Here is a 20,960-nt window from a genome sequence, read left to right as displayed (position 1 = left end):
TTGACTCTAGTGCAAGTGGGAGACTGTTGGAAATATGCCCTAGAGGCAATAATAAAATGGTTATTATTATATTTCCTTGTTCATGATAATTGTCTATTGTTCATACTATAATTGTGTTATCCGGAAACCATAATACATGTGTGAATACATAGACAACAACACGTCCTAGTGAGCCTCTAGTTGACTAGCTCGTTGATCAAAAGATAGTCATGGTTTCCTGACTATGGACATTAGATGTCATTGATAACGGGATCACATCATTAGGAGAATGATGTGATGGACAAGACCTAATCCTAAGCATAGCTCAAATACCGTGTAGTTCGTTTGCTAGAGCTTTTCCGAATATCACGTATCATTTCCTTAGACCATGAGATTGTGCAACTCCCGGATACCGTAGGAGTGCTTTGGGTGTGCCAAACGTCACAACGTAACTGGGTGACTATAAAGGTGCACTACGGGTATCTCCGAAAGTGTCTGTTGGGTTGGCATGAATCGAGACTGGGATTTGTCACTCCGTATGACGGAGAGGTATCTCTGGGCCCACTCGGTAATGCATCATCATAATGAGCTCAATGTGACCAAGTGGTTGATCACGGGATCATGCATTACGGTACAAGTAAAGTGACTTGCCGATAACGAGATTGAACGAGGTATTGGGATACCAACGATCGAGTCTCGGGCGAGTAACGTACCGATTGACAAAGGGAATTGCATATATACGGGATTGATTGAATCCTCGACATCGTGGTTCATCCGATGAGATCATCGAGGAGCATGTGGGAGCCAACATGGGTATCCAGATCCCACTGTTGGTTATTGACCGGAGAGTCGTCTCGGTCATGTTTGCGTGTCTCCCGAACCCGTAGGGTCTACACACTTAAGGTTCGGTGACGCTAGGGTTGTAGAGATATTAGTATGCGGTAACCCGAAAGTTGTTCGGAGTCTCGGATGAGATCCCGGACGTCACGAGGAGTTCCAGAATGGTCCGAAGGTGAAGAATTATATATAGGAAGTCCAGTTTCGGCCATCGGGAAAGTTTCGAGGGTCACCGGTATTGTACCGGGACCACCGGAAGGGTCCCGGGGGTCCACCGGGTGGGGCCACCTATCTCGGAGGGCCCCATGGGCTAAAGTGGGGAAGGGAACCAGCCCCTGGTGGGCTAGTGCGCCCCCTTGGGCCTCCCCCTGCGCCTAGGGTTGGAAACCCTAGGGGTGGGGGGCGCCCCACTTGGCTTGGGGGCAAGCCACCCCTCTTGGCCGCCGCCCCCCTTGAGATTCAATCTCTAGGGCTGGCGCCCCCCCTAGGGGCCCTATATATAGTGGTGGGGGAGGGAGGGCAGCCGCACCCTAGCCCCTGGCACCTCCCTCTCCCTCCCGTGACACCTCTCCCTCTCGCTAAGCTTGGCGAAGCCCTGCCGAGATCGCCGTTGCTTCCACCACCACGCCGTCGTGCTGCTAGATCTCCATCAACCTCTCCTTCCCTTTGCTGGATCAAGAAGGAGGAGACGTCTTCCCCAACTTTACGTGTGTTGAACGCGGAGGTGCCGTCCGTTCGGCGCTCGGTCATCGGTGATTTGGATCACGACGAGTACGACTCCATCAACCCCGTTCTCTTGAACGCTTCCGCTCGCGATCTATAAGGGTATGTAGATGCACTCCCCTCTCCCTCATTGCTAGATGACTCCATAGATTGATCTTGGTGATGTGTAGAAAATTTTAAAATTCTGCTACATTCCCCAAAACGCTCCACCCTCGTGGGGCCCTTGTGTCCTTCCCGGACTGCTACTTAATTTTCTATTTTTCTAAATATTCCAAAACGGAGAAATATTGCCTTAAAAATTGTTTTGGAGTCGGTTTACTTACCGACCTATTCCTTTTCGGAGTCTAAAACATTCTGGAAAGTGTCCCTTATGTATTCCTCCAGGGTTACAGTTTCAATAATATTGGTTTCAATATTTATGGGATTACCTGAGATATAATGTTTAATTCTCTGACCGTTTACCACCTTCGGATTTGTGCCATCGAAGTTGTTGATTTTTATGGCACCGGAACGATAGACCTCCTCGATAACATAGGGGCCTTCCCATTTAGAGAGAAGTTTTCCTGCAAAAAAACTTAAATGAGAGTTGTATAGCAATACATAATCACCTACATTAAACTCACGCTTTTGTATCCTTTTTGTCATGACATCTTTTAACCTTTTCTTTAAACAACTTGGCATTTTCATAAGCTTGGGTTCTCCATTCATCAAGTGAGCTAATATCAAATAACCTCTTTTCACCGGCAAGTTTGAAATCATAGTTGAGCTCTTTAATAGCCCAATATGCCTCATGTTCTAGTTTGAGAGGTAAGTGACATGCTTTTCCATATATCATTTTATACGATGACATACCCATAGGATTTTTATATGCAGTTCTATAGGCCCATAATGCATCATCAAGTTTCTTGGACCAATTCTTTCTAGACCTATTGACAGTCTTTTGCAAAATTAATTTGAGTTCTCTATTACTCAATTCTACTTGACCACTAGACTGTGGGTGATACGGAGATGCAATTCTATGATTGACGTCATATTTAGCAAGCATTTTACGGAAAGCACCATGAATAAAATGTGAACCACCATCAGTCATTAAATATCTAGGGACTCCAAACCTCGGAAAAATAACTTCTTTAAGCATTTTAATAGAAGTGTTATGATCAGCACTACTAGTTGGAATAGCTTCTACCCACTTAGTAACATAATCAACAACAACTAAGATATGTGTACATCCATTAGAGGCAGGAAAAGGTCCCATATAATCAAAACCCCAAACATCAAACGGTTCAATAATCGGTGAATAATTTATAGGCATTTCTTGACATCTACTAATATTACCAATTCTTTGACATTCATCACAAGATAGGACAAACTTACGGGCATCCTTGAAGAGAGTTGGCCAATAAAAACTGGATTGCAATACCTTATGTGCAGTTGTGACGCCCGGATAGTTAAGCTACAGTAACCATCTACTAATGATGCCACATCACCACGATTACCGTTGTTAGTTTCACGATGATTCAAATCTCGTTCCGAATTCAAATTCAAAATCAAGTCAGACAATCAAAGTTTTCAAATGTTAAATCTAAAGTGTTCGAAATGTAGCAAATAAATTCTAGATGATTATGATGGTGAAACCACATTTTTATAAATTATTTAAATACACTAAAATAAATAAAACAACATCTTAAACAATTAAATAAATGCCTTTATATTTAGTAAAATACTAAACAGTTTTATTTTATCACCAAACTTTTTGTGGCATCGGGGCATTTTGAAACACTAATTTGGGTACTACTTATATATTTTATAAAACAAATAGGTATAGAAGATAAAATAGAAAACTAATAAACAGAAAATAAATAAAAACAAAAACTTAAACAAAAGAGAAAAAGGAAGAAACCCCCCTCCCGCTGGGCCGAATGGCCTAGCTAGCCAGCAGGCCACCAGCCCAAACGGCCCAACCGCGCCTATAACCCCCACACCCCACACCCTAACCACCCCACTCTCCCCCACTCCTCCCACTCCCCGCCTCGTTTCTAGATCGGGGGAGCGACCCCCTCCCCCCCCCCCACGACCGCGTCGTCGCCTGAGGACCGCCACCTCCGCATCGCAGCATCGCCATCGCCCCGCGTGCCTCGGCCTCCTCCTCACCCCGCACCGATGCAGCCGTTCCTGCGCCGCGCCCTCAAGCCCCGATGCCGATCCCTGCCGCCGACCTCCTCCTCGACTCCGTCGCCGGCGCTCCCCGTCCCCGACCTCCTCCCCGAGCACCGCTGCCCGAACCCCCCCCCCCGTGAGCGCCCCCTCGGTTTCGTCCCTCTTTCTTTCTCCTCGCGCGAGCGCACGCGCCCCGCCTCGTCCCGGCTCGCCCGCACCCCCTATCGCTCTTGGCCTCCACTCCGTCCCGCGCTGGTGCCTTCTCGCTCCCGCATCGTGGCCAGCCCCTTGCTGCTGCTTGCTTCCGGCCGCGGCCCCGGTCACCGTGGACAAGCACGCCCGCGCCACGCTGCGCCCCACAGCCATCTCTGCTCGCCTACGCTCCGGCGCCCTCCCCCTCCTTCTCAGGTGACCGGCCGGCGCCCCATGGCCCCATGCCTCCCCGCGCCCCTGCCACGGCCGCCCTCTCCACTGGCAAACCCTCCCCCTACCTCGCCGGCTCTGGCTAGCCGCGCCAGCGCCGCGTTCGCCGCGGCATGCTAGTCCGGCCGCTCGGCCTCGCCCACTCCTCCCCCGCAGCCGCGTACTGGTCGCTGGGTACGCATGCCCCGGCGCCCATTAACACGTGCCCGTGCCCGCTTGTGCCACTGACCCAATGACACGGGGGCCCCACAGCCCCAGAACGTTTTTTGTAAAAAAAGAATAAATAAAATAAATAATAAATAAAATTAATTAATTAATTAATTAATTAATTAACTTTGATTAATTAAACTAATCAATTAACTAAACTAATTAAACTATTAGTTAATTAATTAATCAGTCAATGACAGTGGGGCCCACCCCTAATTAATTCTGATTTGATAAATTAAATTTGGATAATTAAGATGTGACACTGACCAGTGGGACCCAATGGTCAGGTTGACCAGTCAACCCCTGTTGACTGCTGACATCAGCATGACATCATGCTGATGTCATAAATCCAATTTCAAATTAAATTAAATAATTAATTAAATTCCAGAAATTAATAAAATCTTTAGAAAATCATATCTTTAATCCGTAACTCGGATTAAATTATTTTCAACATGAAAGTTGCTCAGAACAACGAGACGAACCCGGATACGCAGCCCGTTCGCCCACCACGCATCCTTAGCATAGCGAACGCGCCACTTTCCCCCTCCGGTTCGTCTGTCCGAAAATGCGAAACACCGGGGATATTTTCCCGGATGTTTCCCCCTTCACCGGTATCACCTCGTACCGCATTAGGTCACCCCCTAGCACAATGTAATGCCGCATCTTGCTTCTTATTATTACATTGATTGCTCTGTTATTTATTGTGTTCCCCCTCCGTTACTTCTTTCCGGTAGACATCGAGACCGACGCCGCTACTACCCAGTACGACTACGGAGTTAACGACCCCTCTCTCTTGCCAGAGCAACCAGGCAAGCCCCCCCTTGATCACCAGATATCGCCTACTCTCTTATATACTGCTTGCATTAGAGTAGTGTAGCATGTTACTGCTTTCCGTTAATCCTATTCTGTTGCATAGCCTGCCATTGTGGCTACAACTGTTGATACCTTATTTGCAATCCTAAATGCTTAGTATAGGATGCTAGTTTATCATCAGTGGCCCTACATTCTTGTCCGTCTGCCATGCTATACTACTGGGCCATGATCACTTCGGGAGGTGATCACGGACATATCATATATACTTATACTGTTACATTACTTATGATACTGTTCGGAGATGGGGGCTGAAGGGGCAGGTGGCTCCATCCCGGTAGAGGTGGGCCAGGGTTCCCGACGGCCCCCGACTGTTACTTCGTGGCGGAGCGACAGGGCAGGTTGAGACCACCTAGGAGAGAGGTGGGCCTGGCCCTGGTCGGCGTTCGCGGATACATAACACGCTTAACGAGATCTTGGTATTTGATCTGAGTCTGGCTACTGGCCTATATGACCTAATCATCTACGCGGGGATAGTTATGGGCATTCGACGTCGTGGTATCAGCCGAAGCCTTCGTGACGTCAGCGACTGAGCGGCGCGCGCCGGGTTGGACCGCGTAACACAACTTCCTTTGTAATGGAGGTTGCTAGGTCTGCTCACCGGCCGCGTACGCAACGTGCAGGTGTGCAATGGGCAATGGGCCCATAACCCTGCGCCATAGGATTTAGATCGGTGTGCTGACCTCTCTGTTGTGCCTAGGTAGGGCTGCGACGTGTTGATCTTCCGAGGCCGGGGCATGACCCAGGAAAGTGTGTCCGGCCAAATGGGATCGAGCGTGTTGGGTTATGTGGTGCACCCCTGCAGGGAAGTTAATCTATTCGAATAGCCGTGATCTTCGGTAACAGGACGACTTGGAGTTGTACCTTGACCTTATGACAACTAGAACCGGATACTTAATAAAACACACCCTCCCAAGTGCCAAATACAAGCGGTGGTCGCTCTCTCACAGGGCGACGAGGGGAGGATCATCGGTTAGGGTTATGCTATGCGATGCTACTTGGTGAACTTACCATCTACTCTTTTCTACTGCTGCAAGATGGAGGTTACCAGAAGTGTAGTCTTCGATAAGACTAGCTATCCCCCTCTTATTCTGGCTTTCTGCAGTTCAGTCCACATATGATAGCCTTATTCCATTTGATACCAATGCATACATATGTAGTGTAGCTCTTTGCTTGCGAGTACTTTGAATGAGTACTCACGGTTGCTTGCTCCCCCTTTTTCCACTTTGCTATACTCGATTGCTGCGACCAGACGTTGGAGCCCAGGAGCCAGACGCCACCGTCGACGACGACTACTACTACTCGGTAGGTGCCTACTACTACGTGCAGCCCGCTGACGACGAACACACTACAAGAAATATGTCAACTTATGACCTTCTGTCAGTGACCCTCGAAGAATTGGTCATAAATTTATGACCATTTTAGACCAATTGGTCAAAAGCTGTCTGGGGGGCTCTAAACCCTAAACCATTGCGACCATTTTGGTCAGAAAGGTCATAATTTCATTACATGAAATGGTCATAAAGCAAATAGCGCTAGTCTGCTGCCTTATTTCTAGTTGTTAACGACCAATATAGATGGTCATAGCCTTGTAAATTGTGGTGGGTTGGTATGACTAGGCGCCACCTCATCGGTTTTGCCTATGTCATGTCCATGTGGCAGTTTTTGCCCTAGGTTGTGAAGCAACCTATATTTCTGTCATTCCCAAAATTCCCAAAAAAATCTCATAAATTCTTTGGGTCATATCTTCATCAAATATGTAAAAACTTTCCTTGCCTAGTTCAAAAATAATTCTAAAATATTCATTTTCCTATTCTGTTCAGAACAAAAGTTTGTGAAGGAAGTACCACTTTGGCATGTCCAAATAGTATCCATTTTCTACAGTGCTTTCCTATGCCCAAATAACCATCCTCCACCAAATGCCAGCTCAATCCATTCATTATTTTGAGCCGAGCTTCAACATTCATAGTTATGTCCAGTGTGGTAGTTTGCAAAGCAAGTACCACCTAGGCTCCTCCTTTTGAGCTAAAAATTTGTGAAGACGGTCTTCTTAGTAACCGATCATCCTCGGCCAAAACTCAGGCCCATTGGCCATGTGCATTTCCCGTACCACTAATCAAACACTTGGGTGCTAATTCATGTTTGAGCTCGGTTCAGTCTCCCCATGAGATTCTTCTATTGCCTTCTTCTTCTTGACACCTATCAGGGGAGTTCCCAACCCATTAGACATGCCTAGGCCGCCAGGAATGCGTGGCAACACCACGGTTACGCGGTGACCACGCGGCGGGCATGCGAGTCTACGCGCTTTGGAGTTGGGGCCCTGGGCCACCATCCAAACCTCAATGTATCGCCACCAAACCATGTATTTCTGATTAAATAGATACTTTTTTGCCTAGAAATGATTTTTTGAAAAAATAAAGAGTAAACTATGAGGCAGCTGCAGTTCAAATTTGTCCCGCTTCCTGCTGAATCAGCAGAAATTTGTCTTTTTCACCAGAGGTGGATAAAAACTTTTGGCACCCAACCATTTTGTCAATTGTGCTTTAAACATGGCCTAGTATTTTATAAAATTGATTTGGTCTAATTTTGCAACAAACATATGGTAGGTCCTTCACAAAAAAAACTCATTTTGGGCACTCGAAAAATGGAAAATTGATTTTTCGTCCAAAGAAAATGAAAACTCCCTTAGGCAACATTGTTTGCCATTCCAATATGCACCCTTGTGCATAATATGAGATCATTTGAACAAAATATGCCATGAATGTGGCCATAAGATTGATCATTTGGCTTGAAAGCCATGAATCTTAAGAGATGATAGCTCATTTCTGAGAACACTTTTTTAAAATAAATTGCCGTATTACAAGTTTGTTATTTTTCCTGTGAACTTGGCCACATATAATGACACAATGCGAAGGTTTCCCAATTTTTTGATTTTTTTTGAATTTTTTATGCCCGTTTCAAAATGCGGTCAAAACGGCGGGAATGACCGTTCCTATCTAGTGGTTGAATCTTGGAATTTTTTTGGTGTTTATATGATTAAATAGATACTTATGTACCTAGAAATTATTTTTGGAAAAAATAAATAGCAAACTATGAGGCAGCTGCAGTGCAAATTTGACCCGCTTCCAGCTGAATCGGCAGAAATTTGTCTTTTTCACGAGAGGTGGATCAAAACTTTTTACACCCAACCATTTGGTCAATTGTGCATTAAATATGGCCTACTATTTTAGAAAAATGATTTGGTCCAATTTTGCAACAATTATTTGAGAGGTCCTTCACAAAAAAACCTCCTGTTAGGCACTCGAAAAATGGAAAATGGTTTTTTCGTCCAAAGAAAATGAAAACTTCCTTAGGCAACATTGTTTGCCATTCCAATATGCACCCTTGTGCACAATATGAGATCATTTGAAAAAACTATGCCACGAATGTGGCCATAAGATTGATCATTTGGCTTAAAAGCCATGAATCTTCACAGATGATAGCTTATTTTTTAGAACACTTTTTTAAAATAATTGTCGTATTACAAGTTTGTTATTTTTCCTGGGAACTTAGCCACATATAATGACACAATGCGAAGGTTTCCCAATTTTTTGATTTTTTTGAATTTTTTATGCCCGTTTCAAAATGCGGTTAAAATGGCGGGAATGACCGTTCCTAGCTAGTGGTTGAATCTTGGAATTTTTTTGGTGTTTCTCTGATTAAATAGATACTTTTGTACCTATAAATGATTTTTGTAAAAAATAAATAGCAAACTATGAGGCATCCGTGGTTCAAATTTGACCCGCATCCAGCTGAATCGGCGAAAATTTGTCTTTTTCACCAGAGGTGGATCAAAACTTTTTACACCCAATAATTTGGTGAATTCTGCATTAAATATGGCCTAGTATTTTAGAAAAATGATTTGGTCCAATTTTGCAACAAATATATTATAGGTCCTTCACAAAAAAACTCAGTTTGGACACTCGAAAAATGATTAAAAATAGCTAGAAAGATCAGAATGCATACAAATTGGTGCTCATCCATAAAATGTGGTCAATTTGTATAATGCCCTTTTGCAAAATATTTTTGATAGCTACTTCACAAAATCCCTCTATTTTTAGTACTTGAAAACTATTTTACATCACTAATTTTCTGAACCAATCATAACTCTGTCCACGGATCGATGACATGGCGTCCATCCATCCATCCATCTCTCCATCCCACATCCATCCATCTATCTATAGAAAAGAGAAAAGAAAAAGAGATACCCCACCCGCAACCCAAACCCTAGCTCAGATCCCCCCGTCGCACCCCTCCTCCCTCCTCCCCATCTCCTCGCCGCCGCCGCCACCTCCTCCCCGTCCCTCTTCCGATCCAGTCCTCTCCCCGCCGCTCCCACCCACTGCCGACCTCGCCGTCCTCCTCACCCACCGCCGCCGACCTCGTCCCTCCCTCCCCTCACCATCTCTCCCTACCCTAGCTCAGATCGAGTCGAGCAGGTCGGCATCCCATCTCCTCGCGGCTTCCCATTGATCCACGGCCAGATCCGCCGCTCCGAGATCTGCCAAGGGTGTGGACCTGGAGCTCCATCTCCATGGCGACGGTTCCTAGATCCGCCCAGGGGCTAGACCTAGAGCTCATCTCCATGGTGTCCGCTTCCAGATCCGCTCGGTCTGCATCGCGAGTTGGCTGCATCCCCACGTCTGCTCCCGCTTCTGCTGCTCGTCTAGGTAACGCAATCTGTCGATTTGCTCTTCTCCCCTCGGCTTCCCTTACCTTACCTTACGGCGCAGTGTCTTCCCTCCTCATGCAGGTGCACGCACCACCAGCGTTGTTGCAAGCCGTGGCCAGACCTCCAAGCAGAGCAGTGACACGTTTGGCTGGCCCTCCTCGACCTCCGCCATGGCCACCGCAGTGCTTCCGGATCCCCGCCCTTGTCACGCGATGGAGGTTCCAGTCTTGCCCCTCTTCTTCTTTCGATTTGATCTGGATCATGCCCCGCGGTTCCTCATGCATTCCCGATTTGCTTTTCTTCCTCATGTAGGTCGTCATCAGCGGCGGCCAGGACTTGCTCCACGGCGTGCGGCTCAGCAGCTGCTGGCGTTCATCTACACCACGGCGTCGTCGACATCGCTGCATCGTCATCGCGTTGAGGAAGGTGCCGATGCCGGCGTTCGTCCGCGGGACCGGAGATGCAGAGGCCACTGTTGTTCCTCCGTACAGCCCGCGTGCGTGCGTGACGCCCGCGTGCTCAACTTCAGCGGTCTTCTTTCTTCCCCACCACCATCTGCAGGTCTTCTTCTTCCATTCCATTCTCTGCTCTGTTCTTCTCTGCTGTAGTGTCTACAGTGGATGAAAATACCTGACTGTATATGGATGGTTGGATTGCAGGGTCTACAGTGCACCACCTTGATTTGTTGATTCGGTCTAGAGCAGCAGCAGTAGCTCCTTCCTTCCATGTAGATGGAGGGCATGACCTGCACAAGGAGCTCCAAGGAGACAAAGGTATCTGCTCCCTTGCTGTACATCTTTGTGGGTTCTCTGTGATGATGAAACCATTGCTTGGATGTCCTGATTAGAGATAATTCATTCATGAGTAAACTTTGATGTTTTACTGTACAACCTTCAAGGTCAAATGTGCCTCCATCTTGCTTGCTAGAAAATCTTAGTTTGTTTAGGCATATAAACTGGCCTGTGCATTTGGCAGATATAGTAGTGTTTGTACTAACAGATTGAGCACAAACATTATTTGTTAAGAGGGCCCTGCAGTTATATTTTGGCTGCCTTTTGCTCCTTCATTTTTGTGTGTTTGAAAATCAATACAGCTGACATGCTTTACTTCTTTTACGTGCAGTGATTGCTAAAAATGACAGGGATGAGATCCACCGCCAAGAATGATGCATAGCTTAACTGCTGTCGTAGTCAATTTCCAACAGGGAATACCTTTCTAGACTCCAACCTTCACAGTTCTTGTTGATTCATCTTGCTAGCAACTGAGTAGCTTTTTTGCATACTTCTGTCAACAGCTCAATGCCACCAAATGTTTTTTTGCCGTTCTTCTCTGTTATACATCATACAGTGCCAAGCTCCACGTACACCAACCATTGTACAAACATATCATTATTGGTACAGCAAGTACTAGTAGTGCTCTAAATATAAGTGTTAGCATGTGTAATTAATAATGGCAGAAATAACACCTGCTTGGAATCTCCCGGTCCTGGCGCGTACTGCAATCTGAAAGTTAAGAACTCCATTGTACAAACCACGAACATTTTTTAAGTTGTCAACAAGAACATGTTTTGAAGATTCAGAAGAGTTGTAGTAATTTTTTCTTTAATTCTAACATTATTTTCAATTTTTGAACATATTGCGAAAACAAAAATATTTTTCTAATTTGGAATATTTGCAAAATGAATTTTTCTAAATATTGTTTTTTAAATACAGTCATTTTTTAAAAAAATGGCAATATTTTTTAAATTTTGAAAAAAATTGGCAGAACTAAAAAAAATTCAAACATTTTTTAGAATAGGAACACAATTATGTAATTCGTATATTTTTATGAATTCTTGAATAAAAATGAAATTGCGAATTTTTTCGAAAATTTTGAATTTCAGATAATAAGTAGAAAATAGACTTAGAATGTGAAAAGTAAAAAATAAATACGAAACAAAAAGAGAACGAAGCAGAAAAATAAAAATGGAAACCGAACACAAGCATAAATCGGCCGCTGAGTTTTGGGCGCCCTGTGCGTAGCTGAAACTATTTACCGCCTTGTGTGGGAAATAGGATTTTTTGTTGCTACCTGGGCAGAAAAAAATGGGCTGACTTTACGGGGCCATAGTGCGCGCGGCCCATGTACGAAATTCTGCACAAATTGTTTTTCCTTTGCTAATAGACGAACATAGAAAGTTTAGTACCACCTCGGAAAGAAAAACAATATTTTTTTGGCGGTGAACGGATGAAAAAATCGGAGAAACGCACCTTGCTTTATTAGTAGGTATAGATTTTGCATCCGTGTATTTCTTGTGAGCTTCTCTTATTGAAACGACGAACATGGCAGGGAAGCGGCGCCTCGTTCGTTGTCGTCGTCATCGCCGTCTTCTTTGTCCCTCTTCCTCTTCAATGAGCCTTTGCATGTCTCAGCCCTTTGGCAAGGTTTCTCAATTTATTTGTGCTGATGTCCTCTGGGGATGATTTATAGAATGAATATTTGTTAGACGTGCTGCCCATAGTGTTGCTTAACTTCCTGCCTACATTTTCAGATAGTTCACTTAACTTTTGGGCTGCTGTTGGTCTCTGTGTCAATGGCGCAACGGATCATCTAGTTCCATCAGCTATGCAAAGCACCCTCTTGCATGTAATTTTTCTCTTTTCATGTGGGCTACTTCAAAAATCCAGCGAAGGTACTTGTTTGTTGATTGCTGATACTTCTTAGTTTTTGACTTTATCATCAATGAAGTACTCAAGATCATCTGATCGTGATCAATCTCTCTGTTGTTTTTTCTACATGACTTCTAGGCAAGCTTGCCACCGCTTGTTAGTAACGCTACCATTTCTTTGTTACAGTTTTTACTTCATATTTTCCTTATGCTTCTTGTCGCCAACTCGAACAAAGTGATGCTTTACAAAATTGACAACAACCTTTCATTGATCTTTACTCTCGGTTATTTTTGCAACGAGCGGGTGGAGTATAAACATGAATTCATTACTTGGTACCTGGTGCTTGGTTTTGTTATTGAACTGATTCAAAATCGAATCAAGTTGGTCGACCATATTTATTCTTTTTCTAGGTTCGACTCTTTCCTCATTACCATGTTTTCTTTTGGTGCCATGCTGCAATATTTTCAATGGCCAGACATCTGCTAACAGATATTTAAAATATCAATTAGTGTTGGTTGAAACCTAAGTGGGTTCTGATATGTACAAAATTCAACAAAGTGGTTACATCTTCCTACTAGGGTTTAATGAGCCATAATATGGTACTCCTACCAAGAATTAAACTATGGATTGTTTTGAAAATACTAACAACTAGCTTTACATAATAACATTTTTGGAGCATCACTAAGAGAATTGTATAAACACAGATTTAAGCAACACCACGCTTTATGATTGATGCATGGCTGGAAAATTACCATGCTTCAGGATATAGGAACTTGCAATTTGACAAGATTTTTAAATCCATCATATGTGTTTATTCTCATAGTCTTAAAGTATTCCAGAAGTATGAGGGTGCCCACCCCCATCGACCTTGACAATAAGGCAATTAACAATCGCCTAGCCAAGAGGCTCATCAAGTTGTGTAGTTCTGAGAAGAAACTAGTTGTGGGAAGTGCTCAATATAAAAGAATAATTGAATTAAATTGGTCAGTATAACTTTGTAAGCTTTCTTGTTGGTTTTGTCCATGTGAACAATACTGATCACCATTTGCCTTTTCAGGGAATAACTTGTATGTATTTTGATATTCTGGATTGTGAGGTGATAATTTGGCCCAGCTGGTGTATCTTATTGCCTGAAAAAATATTGGAACCAGGCAAAGATTTAATTGCATTCTTCATCTGCATGGCGTTGATATCAAGCCCGAGAGATGGTGAGCTTAGTATCTTACTGCCTGTCCCTATTTCTCATGCAACGTTACTTGCTTTATCTCTCCCATATATGTTAGTACTTTTCTTTTCTTTTCAGCACCGATGAAAAGCTTAAATAAGTCACCTCTTGTTACAGAATGTTAGTCCTTTCTGAGTAATTGTGTTCAAATAACACTTTATTGTCGATGATGGAGGTTTTTCATAGACATAGCATACTATATATCGACAGTTGAGAACGTGAATTTGTTTACCGCATCGGTCGGGTGATGTTTAGAAAGATCTGCTACCTCGGTAGCCGTTGCATGGCAAGCTAGGCACTCGTCTGATCTTCTCCCCATGAGCATGCATGAGCCTTTGCAACAAGGCTCGTGTTGCACTCGACACTTTGCAACATGAGCCTTGTTGCGCTCCTGCCGAACCGTTTATTCTTTGAAACAAGGCATGTATTTCAAAAACAAGACCTATTGCAAAAAAAACTTCATAGTGTTGCGCCTGACCCTCTGCAACAAGAGGCTTGTTGCAGAAAACAAAACCCCCTTGGTCGTTTGCCGCTGCAATTTGCAACAACGCTGTTGTTGTGGAAACTCATCTCTGACTTGTGGGCGTAAAGGTGGTGCTGGAGGCCCGGGATGTGGAGGCGCAGAGGAGGATGCAAACATTAATGGTGGCCGTCCTGAAGCATGTAGGTCGCCATCATGGAGCTAGCAGGGGCGGTGTGACAGACATTTAACGTGAAGGATGGCAGTCGAGGTCGCATTGAGGTGGAAGCCTCGATTCATGGTGGCACAACAAGGAGGTGCTGATGGCCGGCGTGATTCATGGTGTGCTAGATGAGTTGAAAAGGGGATGAAGAAGACAAGGATGAAGAAAACGAGTGGCTCACATCTGCTGTGTTGGATGTAAGTGAGGTAGGGACCAATGAGGGACACGTGGCACATGTATGAGGCTGGTTGAGTGATGGACGTGTCAAACAACCTTTTGCAACAAGTACTGTTGCACTTTATGCTTTGCAACAAGGGCTAAGTTGCAAAGGTTGAAGATGATTGAACGTCGTTCGATTAAAAGCAGATCTGACGGCTACGGAGGTGGTCGACATGTGCAGCTTCATCCACCGGGACGGGTGAACGGTAGCGCTTCCCTTTGTTTACTGATCAATGGAACGTCTTCTAGAATTTATTTTGCATGTTCATTTCAGTGATGGAACAAATGCTCCCTTTTATCCAGGTTAACAAATCAATTGTTGAGCACGCTCATCTCTGGTACGATATTGAACGACGTAAAAGGAGCACTTGAAGTTCTTTCGCCTTCTTCTAAAGGATTTTATGGTTATATCTGGCATTGATCCTACAGATTGGATTTTAACCCAATTTGCAACTGCTTTGAAAATGATTTGTTACCCTCTTAGCACCTGATGTGGCGAATCATAATACTTTTAGATGCCTTTTGGGTACGTGTGTGCCAGAAGTTGTTATTTTTAGCAACGGACTGAAGTGTGTTTTCTTTCAGATTTTCTCTTCTGGCGAGGAACTAAAGATAGAGGCTCATGCATCTAAATATAAAAGGAGCTTTTCGAAGATCGATGCCTCGTCTGTCTATGAAGATGTTCTTAGTCTCGATACAGAGAAGTTTTCACAATGGCACAAATTGAAAATCTTGGCTGGGAAGGCTAAACAAGGTGCTGGAGAAGGCAGACGTGATCAGACTTTGCAGAGATGATCCCAATAGGACTGATTTATCTTATCGGTCGGCTCCGAAGTTGGGAAAGAGGCTAGTAATGTTGATGGCAGGCTCAGCTCCATCGCTCGGAAGACAACTGTAGTGAAGCCACTCTAGTGAACGGCAATGAACTGGATCTCTCATGTGAGAGGCAAGAACAAGATGTTAAGAGAATTCTCATTATATTGCGACTCTTAATTTTTGTAGCCTAACGGGTCTCTACTATAAAAGACTCGGTTGATGATGATGGTGTACCTCTCATCCGTTATTTCTAACGATCAGATCTGCATCTGACGACTATGAGGTAACTTATGACATTTTTGTAACAAGACCCCACTTCTTTGTTTCACTTTGCAGAAAACCCTTTAGTATCTCCAAATCAACCACATCTCTCCCTCACCTCGTCGGAACGCCATAGGAAATATATTTTGAGTGAAATCTAATATATTTTGTAGTCACACAGACACACCAAAACTAAAGTATCTTTCTTTCATGTTTGTGGACATGTATTATTCTATTTTGAATCCTTTGCAATCGCACGGGCACACTGCTAGTTACGTAAAGAATAAATCTAGAACGAAGAGAAAAGTGACCCTGGGCAGCAGGTGATATCCAACCAAACTCTCAATGTCAAAGGTGAACACTGTCGGTGAGCTGTGAGCTGTGGATTTAGGAAAATCTGTTGTGACTACCAGCTGTGAGAAAGCTCTCTTCTGAGCTGAAAATGCCTCCGACTACTAGATCCGGAGCAGGGCTACCCCGCCCGGCCTCTCTACCCCCCTAGTGACCAGTCCCCTTGTCCACAACCACAATCAGGAAATGGACGAAAGACGCTCCAACTCAAACACGTACGTACACACGTAATCACGACGGCGCCGGTTCATCATCGCTATCCGCGCATGGAAGAATTGGCACAAGTAGGTAGCAGGTGAGGATCTAGCATTGACGCATCCCACATGCGAGAAGGCTACGTCTACGTGAGGAGCCCTGTTATGCCCCCTTACGTGCAAACGGCCCGCGGCTACGGTACAAGATAAACATGTTCTGAAGCGGGAGTTTGATCACTCTACGTCCCCCTGAAAGTGAAAGGCAAAGGTGCCGGGGTGCCGAACATCTGGATCGGTGTCCAGGTCTTCTTCAACCGCCCTCCCAGCCGTCCCTTGGAGTTTCAGAATCACCGTAGCTATAGCTATCGATCATACTATCACCATGCATATACACAGTGTGTCACCTCGGAGTGCTTGACTAGCTTGGCTGCGAAGGGAGGTGCCGGGATTAGCTTTTCACTAGCTACTAGTATCTGCCAAACGCGAGGCTGTAGTTGGCGGCGTCGGCGTGACGCGGAAGAAAGCTACAGCTCGTGCGTGCAGCATATTACCACGTCTACGGTTGCAATCACGACGATCTCGAGAATGACTTTTCTTCCATGCACGGTTTCATTTTTTTTGTCCCGATAACTGCCACACGTGTGGTGTATCGGGTAATTGTGCCACACGTCTCGTGTGGCATGGACAGCAACCAGCCCATACATCTATGTGTGGGCAAAACAACTAATGCTCACACACATTTTTTTCTCTCCTGAACCCTCTCACATGCGTGTGTGTGGGCGAAGTTGATAACGCCCACACGTCCGCATGTCAGGCCTCGTACCCATCTGGTCCCGCACGCGACGCGTGACGCCCACAGCGCCCGCAGTTGCCATGGTCCAGACCCTCGTCCATGTTCGTTTATCTGCAGTTGCCATGTCGCTGAACTACGGTTGCCATGTCGGACAACTGCAGTTGCCATGGTTGCTCAACTGCAGTTGCCATGTATGGTCTGATCTAATGTAGTTGCCATGATTTCATAACTTTAGGAGTTGCCACATACTAACATAGGCAGTTGAGAGAGTTGCCATGTGCTCATAAGCATGCTAGGGAAGTTGCCATGTAAAAAGGAAGAGTTGCCATCTGCTTACGTGCACGTTAGGGCAGTTGCCATGTACGTGCACGTTGGGGCAGTTGCCATGTACCATGCAAAAACACATGGCAACCCGGTAAAAGACAGTTGCGATCTGCTTACGTGCACACTAGGCAGTTGCCGTGTACCCTGCAAAAACACATGGCAACTCGGGTAAAAAAAAAAGTTGCCACCTGCTTATAAAGCACACTAGAGGCAGTTGTCATGTGCGCTGCAAAAACACATGGCAACTAGCAGCTTACGTGTGGGAGAGGAGACGGACGTGTGGGCGAGATGGCAAATGCCCATGCCCTTATGCGTGACTGAAAACTGGTGTGTGGGTGAACTGCTAAACACCCACACACCGGCCCCTCCGTGTGGTAAAACGAATGTGTGGGCGAACTATGTCACACACCACACACACGCCTTGTCCTACGTGGCATAGAAAATCAGCTAGATTGTGTCAAGATTCGTGCATATAGTACTGGACGGTGATGAATGTGTGCGGTCGAGATGGTCAACGCCCACACGTGTGGGCGTTAACATTTCCGTTTTCTGGCAGAGTTAGTCTTATTTCAAAGTATCACGACATTTTTCATTAGATTCTTTTAGAGTCACGTTTCATTAAATTTGTTATTTCTTGTTTCAAAAATGTATTGTGATGTTTCATTGTGTACCATCAATTTCACCCAGAAATAAGTGCATCATTTAAAAAAAACACACATAGACATACACGCTCACAACATGTATTTACACTCGTCCCTATAAATCCAAACACACACATTATCTCTATGAGCACCTTCGAAATACTGAGCCGACAGGTCTTGAGATTGACGAAGTCATCACAGACACCTTGTTACAACGAGAACATCACCTTCCATTAAACGAATATTTCGCCTTTGTGAGACAACAAAGCATCAAAAGTTAGAGTTTATTTTTTGGTGGGCTGGGATACCACTGCCCTCATGAACATCCAACCATAAGTTGGATCTCAATACACTCTTATTTGAACCCATGCATCGAAGATGGTAAGTATCCTTAGGGTCGGCACTAAGGTTTTTTAACATTATCGTCTACCTTCTTATACTAATCCTCAGTATTGTTGTTGGATCCAATCACCTGGCAACGGATCAATGCTAATACTCTTACATCATTGAAGTATTTTTTAAACCAAAAGCCTTATGACTCAATCTATTACTCTCTCCATCTCAAAATAAGTGCCTCAACTTTGTACTAACTCTAATATAAATTTATATTAAGCTCAAGACATTTATTTTGAGACAGAGGGAGTAGTTAAGAAGAAGAGAGTTGTTCAGTTAATTCATGGAAATCCGAGCGAAAACGGACACATCATACCCATTAGAAGGGGCAACCTTCGCCGATCTGGCTACCCACAAAGACACCCTCACACCATCAAAGAGAGGGACTTCGTCGAGATTGTCGGCCAGCTATCATCGTCATCATTTCTCTCCAAGCAAGCGACTCCCACTAGTGCAGAACCGGGCTATAGCATCAGTTCGTTAGGCCCTTTAGTGTCGGTTCTGTAATCAGCACTAAAGAGTGGGGACTAAAGGGTCACCACGTGGCACGAGCCAGCGGCGGGGCTGAAAGATCTTTAATACCGGTTGGTAACACCATGCGGGCATGCATTAATTAGCTGGATATAGAGTTATAGATCCAACCATAGTCATACGCTACGCCATGTAGCAAGTTTTGGCACCGCGACACTGTCGTTGGGCAGCTGCAAGAGGCCAACATTGCAGACTTGCCGCAACTAGGATGGAGTTGCATTAGCTGCCGCTTCGACCATCGGCCGAGGAGACACAACATGCCGTCCCGCCACCCGAAGAGAAAGGGAAGAAGCAGCCACACTGTTAGAGCCTCTGCACTGCCAGGATGGAGCCGCCACCAGGGTGGATCACAAGCACCTAGATCTTGTGGGAGATGTGTGTCACAAGACAACAAGCCCCACCACCATCGTCTGAGGCATGGGCTTAGCCCGACCGCCTTTCGAAGGCGATGAGAGGGGAAGGTGGGGCCGTCGATGGATGGTGATTGGGTTTTTCCTATGCCATCGCTGGGAGCGACCCAAGGTGGCAGTGTGCTTTCTACATGACAAAAGTATTACATAGGCATATGTGTGTGGTAGGACCGTAGCCAACATGCACCTTAACACATGATAGTGTCTGTGCGTGGACATATTTTAAATAGAAGTTCAAATTTTCTTTTAGTCAAACTTTTAAGTTTGCCCAAGTCTATAGAAGAATTTAGCAAGATGGACAATGTCAAATACATATACTGAAAAGTTAACTAGCAAACCACAACTTGATTGCGACAGATCTGAACATGCCCAATTCCGTTGTTTGAATCGCACGATCGTCGCATGCCCGCTCCAACAGCTCCTGATTTTTCTGCGGTCCATAGATCCCGCTCAATACCGTGTTCAACTTCGTAGGTCCCGCTCGATCCCATGATCCCCGCATGTGCCAACGTGTGGGAGGGCACCCTTTTTGGGCTGCCTCCATTTTAATATCAGTAAAAGAAATAATACTCCTTTCGATCCATATTAATTGACGCACACTTAATATACAAAGTTATACCAAGTGTACGTCAATTAATATAGATCAGATGGAGTAGCAAAGTTCGGGAGTCAAACCTGGGACCTGGTGGCTTGAATAGTATTAATTAGCAATCTACCCATAACCATCTAAAGGCTCTGTGTTGTGACTAGATACATGTTAGATAATTTATATACCTTCATGTTGAGACATACTTCATACTAGCTCGCAGATCTGATCGAGTGCTCTCCTATCCTTGTTTCTTTTTTACAGTCTTTTACCTAAGAAAATACTAGAGGTCCATTTTTTATCAAAAATATACTAGAGATGTGACTTGAATTACCGACTTCAACATCGAAGACTAGATCCTACAACCGGCTAGAATCACATGGTAAATTTTGTGGAAAGAACATGGTAATATAGGCACTCCAGACTTGATAACTTACATACAAATATCGCAATAACTTTGAACCAGGACAAAAAGTTGTGGAAACGTATCCTAGTATTTCTTGTGTATATAAAGTGGTAACTTACATACCATAGACCTGCTAACTTGGGTATAGACACCTTGTAATTTTAACCCAGGACATAAAGTTATTGAAAACATACCCCACCTTCAGTAACTTCCTGTGTAAATAGAATGATAATATATGCACCATAGACCTGATATCCTATATAAAAAATACCATGGTAACTTTGACCCGTGGAAAAATCGTTGAAAAAGATACTCCCAAAACTTATGTGTAAATATCATGGTAATATATGCACCATATGTTGGGTTTCGTAGTAATTTCAAAAAATTTCCTACGCACACGCAAGATCATGTGATGCATAGCAACGAGAGGGGAGAGTGTTGTCTACGTACCCAACGCAGACCGACTGTGGAAGCGCTGACACGACGTAGAGGAAGTAGTCGTACGTCTTCACGATCCAACCGATCAAGCACCGAAACTACGGCACCTCCGAGTTCGAGCACACGTTCAGCTC

Source organism: Triticum aestivum, chromosome 2A, assembly GCF_018294505.1.
Source record: "Triticum aestivum cultivar Chinese Spring chromosome 2A, IWGSC CS RefSeq v2.1, whole genome shotgun sequence".
NCBI classification, from domain to species: Eukaryota; Viridiplantae; Streptophyta; class Magnoliopsida; order Poales; family Poaceae; genus Triticum; species Triticum aestivum.
The sequence above is the reverse complement of the archived record's forward strand: the minus strand, read 5'-3'. Positions refer to the sequence as shown.